This window comes from Monodelphis domestica, chromosome 2, assembly GCF_027887165.1.
Source record: "Monodelphis domestica isolate mMonDom1 chromosome 2, mMonDom1.pri, whole genome shotgun sequence".
In the NCBI taxonomy this organism is placed as follows: Eukaryota; Metazoa; Chordata; class Mammalia; order Didelphimorphia; family Didelphidae; genus Monodelphis; species Monodelphis domestica.
The window spans coordinates 514,319,370-514,326,227 of NC_077228.1; positions in this window are offsets into that span (position 1 = coordinate 514,319,370).

Here is a 6,858-nt window from a genome sequence, read left to right on the forward strand (position 1 = left end):
CATACACCACCCCCCCCCCAAAGCTGCTCACAGAATTCCCCTGTGGCCTTGAGAGAACCCCTTAACCGCTGCAGGCCTCAGTTTCCTCACCTGTAAAATGAAGGGCTTGCCTTAAAGTTCCCTTCCTTCCGCCGGGCTAAATCTCTGCTCCTCTCCCGCACTTGGGCAGAAAGCAGGGACTTAGCTAAAGCTAACTGGACCACAGCGATGTGTATTGGTCCCTCTGCTCCCATCTCCCCTCAGGCAAGCGCCTGAAGGACTCCGGTGTGCAAGAGGCTCCGCAGGCCATTTCCCTCAGGTAGAAAGCCTGCTGCTGCTGCTGCTGCTGCTGCTGCTACACGTGGGTTCCCTGGAGCAAGCCACTGTTTCCAGAAGAATTCAATTCAAATAATCCTGTTTTGATTCAACCACACCGGGTTTTGTGCGGAAGCATCCCCGTCATCCATCCACGGCAGCGGAGGTCAGACCCTCTTTGGGGCCAGAGTTGGAAACTGAGGTCTAGAAGGTGAAAGGACTGTCCTGCCTGAGGTCACCCGGGGCTTATGGGGCCGATCAGAGCCCCTCCTCTGCTCCAGAGCCTTACCTGATCCCACCCACCCCAGCTGCTAGTGTCTTTCCCTAAAATTACTTTGAATCTCTTGGGTATGCGTCCCTGGAGCAGGGATCTCTCCTTGTAAGAATGTAATTTCTTTAAGGGCAGAAATTCTTTTACTGCTTCCCCATTGGCTAACACAGTGCCAGGCACACTGTGAGTGTTTACTACATAAGTGCTGATGGACTCATGGGGATTCAAAGCTGGAAATCAGTGCCACTATAAGCCACGTCAACTCTCCGGGCCTCAGTTTTACCATCTGTCACATAAGGGGACTGGACTAGATGACCCCTTAAGGTCTTACCTAGCTCCCAATGTGTCCTTCTGCCTGAAGTAAGTGCCCACAATTCCCATCCACTGCTGAAGAGAAATCTCCCAGCACATCCTTCCTCCACCCATTCTACGAAAGTCCAAGAGGCCCCCCTCCCCTCCAGAAAACTCGAGAGCCCCTTCCCAGTGTCCTCCCCACAGCAATAAACAATTTACTAAGAGGCTTCTTCAGCGTGCCAGGCACTAGGCAAAGCCCTGGGTATTCAAAGGAAAAGTAGTTCCTGCCTTGGAGGAGCTTCCACTCTACTAGAGGGGAGAATGGCACTACACCCCCAGGGCAGAGGGAGACCAAGGCTGAGCTCCTGGTCCAAGGGTGCGTCACCATTTGGGGTGTCCCAGACCCCTTTGACAGTCAGTGTAGTGAAGTCAATGCATAGACTAGGAAGGAAACTGAAATACAGCCCCCCCCCAAAGCAGGTTCACAGACCCCAGGCTAGAAGCCCTGGACCCTAAAGCCACATCTACACCTAGACAGAGCGAGAACCCAGGAGTGCTGCCTTCCCAGCCGCAAGGGAGAGCAGGGGGAGGCTCCTCTTAACGTCTTCATTGATGTTGCTGGTTATCTTTGTGGCTAGTCTTTGGAACAGGAAATGGGCATGAGGTGGAAGGGAGAGTCGCTCCCTCCCTCCCAGCCCCTCTGGAAGCTGCTCCCTCCTGATGGCTCATTAAGGTTGAGGGAGAGGACGGAAACATTTCTAGGCTCTGGGGAGGGCTGAGAGCCACAGCTGCTGCCTGCATTGCTGAGGAAACCATCCCCAAGGGGAAGGAGGGATGTCAGGAAAGGGAAAAAACAACTCAAGGCCCCTTGTCCTTTAGCCCATTTCCGGCTTAGGAAGGAGGAGATCCTGTTTGCTGGGAGGCTCACCTCCCTGGAAAAGCCATCTGGGAAGTCCCAGGCCCCCATCCAGCCTGGGCAAAAGAAGGTTGTGCCCACCTCAGCTCTTCTTCCTCATTGAGACATCCTCTTGAGACATCCCCATATCACATCTCCAAGTTAAGGGACTTGCCCAAGGTCACACACATCTGGTGAGCTACTTAAATAGCCCAGTGACCTTGGACTTGTCTGTCCCCTGACTTCAGTCATCGGAATGATGGAATTGAACTAGTGAGAGAGCCCTCAATATCCCCTCTTGCCTTAAAGGGAAAGCCTATGGCCGACATACAAAGAAGAGCTTTCCTGTTCAGGGGAGAGGGAGAAACAAACAGCTTAGAAAGCCAGAAAAGGAAGAGGTGGCCACCTCACTCTGACACCTGCTACTTAACAGGCTGAAAGACAGAGAACAGGGAGGGGGGAGACAGACAGAGAAGAATAAGGGGAGAGGGCGAAGAGGCAAAGGGAAGAGGAAAAGGCAAAGAGACAGAGGAAAGACGTAGGGGAGAGAGGAGAGAAACAGAGGGAGGGAGAAAAAAGAGAAACACACACAGAGCCAGAGGCAGATTGGCTCATAATCAGGAGGAGGCATAAATTGCAATCTACTGTCCAAATACACAGTGATTTTATAAGCCAGAAGGGACCTCGGACACTATCTAATCCAACCCCCTCATTTTACAGATGAAGAAACTGAGGCTGAGAGTTAAGTGATTTGCCCAAAGTTACACAGGTAGTAAGTTCCAGAAGCAGGATTTGAACCCAGGTCCTCTGATTCCCTAGCCAGTGTGATTCAATGTTGTTCCCACTCCAACCCCATTAGAATGTAAGCTCCTTGAGGGCAAAGACGGTTAATTTTTATTCCTCAGTGCTTGGCACATCACTGGCACTTGTTGATTGATGGATTCATTGAGTGGTGCTACTGACATTCTTTTCATTCGTCCTGGAAGGACCCTCAGAGGTCAGGCAGTCAGTCTGTAGTAGTCCCTCCCCCCATTTGACAGAAGAACAGACCCAGAGAGAGAAAGTGGCCAGTTTGAGTCAAAGGGATGATGAGTATCAGAAACAAGATCTAAACCAGGTGTGCTCTGGCACCAGCTCTAACTGGGCTTAAGGGAGCGGGGTGTTAAATTTTCAACATGAGCATTTACACCTTAGATACTACAAAGTCATGTATACATGACAGCTTTATTGATTGCTTACACTTAAGAAAGTGATGGAGGAAATGTTGATAATTCAGATTTAAAGTGTGTCTGTACATTTCCTCCAGAGGTCTGATTGTTAAACAGCATACCACTGATGTAAATTCAGGTTTTCCTTCGTTTAATTCCAGGTTTCCTTATGTTCAGTGGAAAGTCATTTAGTTTAAGCATCTCCTCTGCCTCCTCTTTTCTTTCTTTCTTTCTTTCTTTCTTTCTTTCTTTCTTTCTTTCTTTCTTTCTTTCTTTCTTTCTTTCTTTCTTTCTTTCTTTCTTTCTTTCTTTCTTTCTTTCTTTCTTTCTTTCTTTCTTTCTTTCTTTCTTTCTTTCCTTCTTTCTTTCTTTCCTTCCTTCTTTCTTTCTTTCTTTCCTTCCTTCCTTCCTTCCTTCCTTCCTTCCTTCCTTCCTTTCTTTCTTTCTTCCTTTCTTCCTTTCTTACTTTCTTCCTTCCTTTCTTCCTTTCTTTCTTCCTTCCTTTCTTCCTTTCTTCCTTTCTTTCTTCCTTCCTTTCTTTCTTCCTTTCTTTCTTTCTTCCTTTCTTTCTTTCTTCCTTTCTTTCTTCCTTCCTTTCTTTCTTCCTTCCTTTCTTCCTTCCTTTCTTTCTTTCTTCCTTCCTTTCTTTCTTCCTTCCTTTCTTTCTTCCTTCCTTTCTTTCTTCCTTTCTTCCTTCCTTCCTTCCTTCCTTCCTTTCTTTCTCTTTCTACTCCTTTTCTTCTTCTGCTCCTTTTGCTTCTTCTGCTTCTTCTCTCTTCCTCTCCTCTTTTTTCTTCCTTCTTCTCCCATTCCTTCTCTTTCTCTTCTCCTTCCCTTTTTCCTCTCTCTCCCTTTTCTTCCTCCATCTTCCTTTCTCTTCATTTTCCCTTTCCCCCTTTCCATCTCTCCTTTTCCCGCTCTATCCCTACACTTCTCTTTTTCTTTCTGTCCTGCTCTCTTCTTCTTCTCTCTCTTTCCCTCCACCCCCTCTTTGTCCTTCCTTTCTCCCTCATCTCTCTTCTTCTTCCTTCCCTCCCTCTCCCTTCCCTTCTCCTCTCTCTTCTTTTTTTTTTCTCTCTCCCTCCCTCCTCTCTCCTCTGACCCTCACTACCAATCTTTCACAGCCCCGTTTGGAAGGGGAGAAGTGTGACCTCCACCCTAAGGACAAGCTGGCACGGTACCAGGATGGTTTCCCTCCTCTACCCCTACCTCCTGCCATCTGCCAGGGCCTGATATGGATTCCTTTCTTGGGGCTTTCTAGGCTTTTTGGTCTTCAGGAGCCACTGATTAAGATGCAAAGATCTGCATAGGGCTGAGCCTTGCTTGTTGATGGGCCAGAGCTGGGGTGGAGATGAGTGCTGGACAGCCGAGGGCAGGCCTCCCGGAATGGGCCACAGAGGGCAGGGAGAAGAGAAGGAAGGGCTCGGTGGGGTCCCCAGCCTGATTCTGGTCTGAGCATTCCCAGAAAAGGACCCAGAAGAAGTCCAAATCAGTGGAGGGGGGGGCAGGGGCAGGGGCAGGAGTCCATTGTAAGCCTGGCACAAGCCTTGTTGCCGTGCCCCTAACTCCATGCCAAACCAGGCTTCACCTGCAAAATGCAGCTTCCATTATGAAGAAGACAGTCCTGGCTGGGTGTTACTTTTTTAAATTACAAAACAGGAATCTCTGTCATAGTAAATACATATACGCCACACACATGTACACACATGCACACAGACATGCACAACACATGTGCACACACAACACAGACAATTACACACCATCCTATAAACATACAGGTGCACATATAACACAGAAACAATAGACCAACAGCACATGGCAATATGTTCATACTACATGTGTCCAATGCAGGTGCATATATGTGTAATTAGCATGTACCACACGAACACATCTACATTGCACAATGTGATCTCTGCACACATGCAATGCAACATCCATGCATAATCAGCCAACATGCAACATACACATATGCCTTCACATGTGTGCAATGTGTATATAAATACAACACTTTACAATGCTGTACATATGCACACATAATACATGTGTGCACATATATAACACATGTATTGCATATCTGTACATACATACATATATATGGTCCCCCAAAGTCTTCCTGCATGAGTAAGCTATAATAGTTTGAAACAATTAGGACTTTCACACCCAGACCTTTGGAATACTAACCATCTCTGATGATTTGCCTGAACATCCTCTCTACAAGGTCCGAGTTCTGTCCCGGATACCAGCTTCTCTGCAAATTCTCTCTGCTTCCGGCAGTTCTGTTCCTCTTGGCGGTTCCTTGCCTCCATTGCTCTCCGGTCCCCCTCCTCTCTCTCACTGACCTCTCTGAAGGCCTTCATGGTTTACAAAATGCATCAGGCAATAAGAGCACTCGTCCCGCCCCCTGCCCTTGGTAGCATGACTTGGTACATCACTGGCACTTTCTGATCCAGAAGGATCCTTTAGCAGGCAAGGAATGGAAACCAAAGAGGCTCAGTGATCCATCCAAGCTTCCACAGCTAGAAGCAGGATCTGAACCCAGGGCTTCCTGAGTTCAAGCCTAGGATCTCCATGAGCTCTCTGCATATTCCCTTAATCCTCAATTCTAGTGCCTAACAAGACACTGTGGTATTTTAAGAAGAGCTAAAACCGAGTCATTTTGCAGATGCAGATAACTGAATGTAGAGGTGTTGGGTTCAAATCCTCCAGCTGTTATTTACAGCTTCAGTTTCCTCATCTGTAAAATGATGGGGCTGGACTGAATGACTTCTAAGAAGCCTCCAAGTCCCAGATTTATTGATCCATGCCTAGAAGCTAAAAACACATTTTTTACCTTTCTTGAAAATCAACCCATTTGCCCTTCTCCAGTCATAGAATTAGAGCTCTGTGGTCTCCCTCTCTGACCTTTCCAATACCACGGACAGTGGCTCAACAATCACTTCTGTCAGTTCCCTCCCCAATTCCCCCCCCCCCCCCCCTTTAGACTATGGCTCCTCTGAACCAGATGACTTGAATTTGTCACGGGCATTCTTTCATTATCTCTTTTCTTCTCTTGGGTACCAATTCCCCTTTAGCCACCTCTAGGATGTTGCAGAGCTCACTTGCGTAGAACTGAGGATTGGCTTCTCTGTTGTCAGTTACCACCCCATCCATCATAAGCACCAATCTTCTTCTTTTCTCTGATATAGATTAAATATAAATTGTTGTTGTTTCTGAAGCAATCCCAGTTCATCCCGAGCTTCTGTATTTTCCCAGAACCATTCCGTGCTTTCATGTTCCTATTATATCACCTGCCTTCACTTCCAACTTTATTTTTAAATTTTAATTTGGAAAAAATATTTTAAGTAAAATCCAATCTAAATTGGTTAGTGAGTTCCTTGTGCATCCTTTTTTGACTCTTTAAATAACTACTGTTTTTCTTCCTCATCGAAATGATTTCCCTTTATCTTTTCAGAATTTCATTCTTTTTGAAAAAATTTGGGGGGCAGCTGGGTAGCTCAGTGGATTGAGAACCAGGCCTAGAGACGGGAGGTCCTGGGTTCAAATCTGGCCTCAGACACTTCCCAGATGTGTGACCCTGCACAAGTCACTTCATCCCCATTGCCTAGCCCTTACTACTCTTCTGTCTTGGAACCAATACACAGTATTGACTCCAAGATGGAAGGTGAGGGGTTAAAAAATAGAGAGAGATAGAGAAGGGGGCATCTGGGTAGCTCAGTGGATGGAGAGCCAGGCCTAGAGATAGGAGGTTCTGGGTTCAAATCTGGCCTCAGACACTTCACCCACTTCCCAGCTGTGTGACCCTGGGCAAGTCACTTAACCCCCATTGTCTAGCCCTTACCACTCTTCTGCCTTGGGACCAATACCCAGCATTGATTCTAAGATGGAAGGTGAGGGTT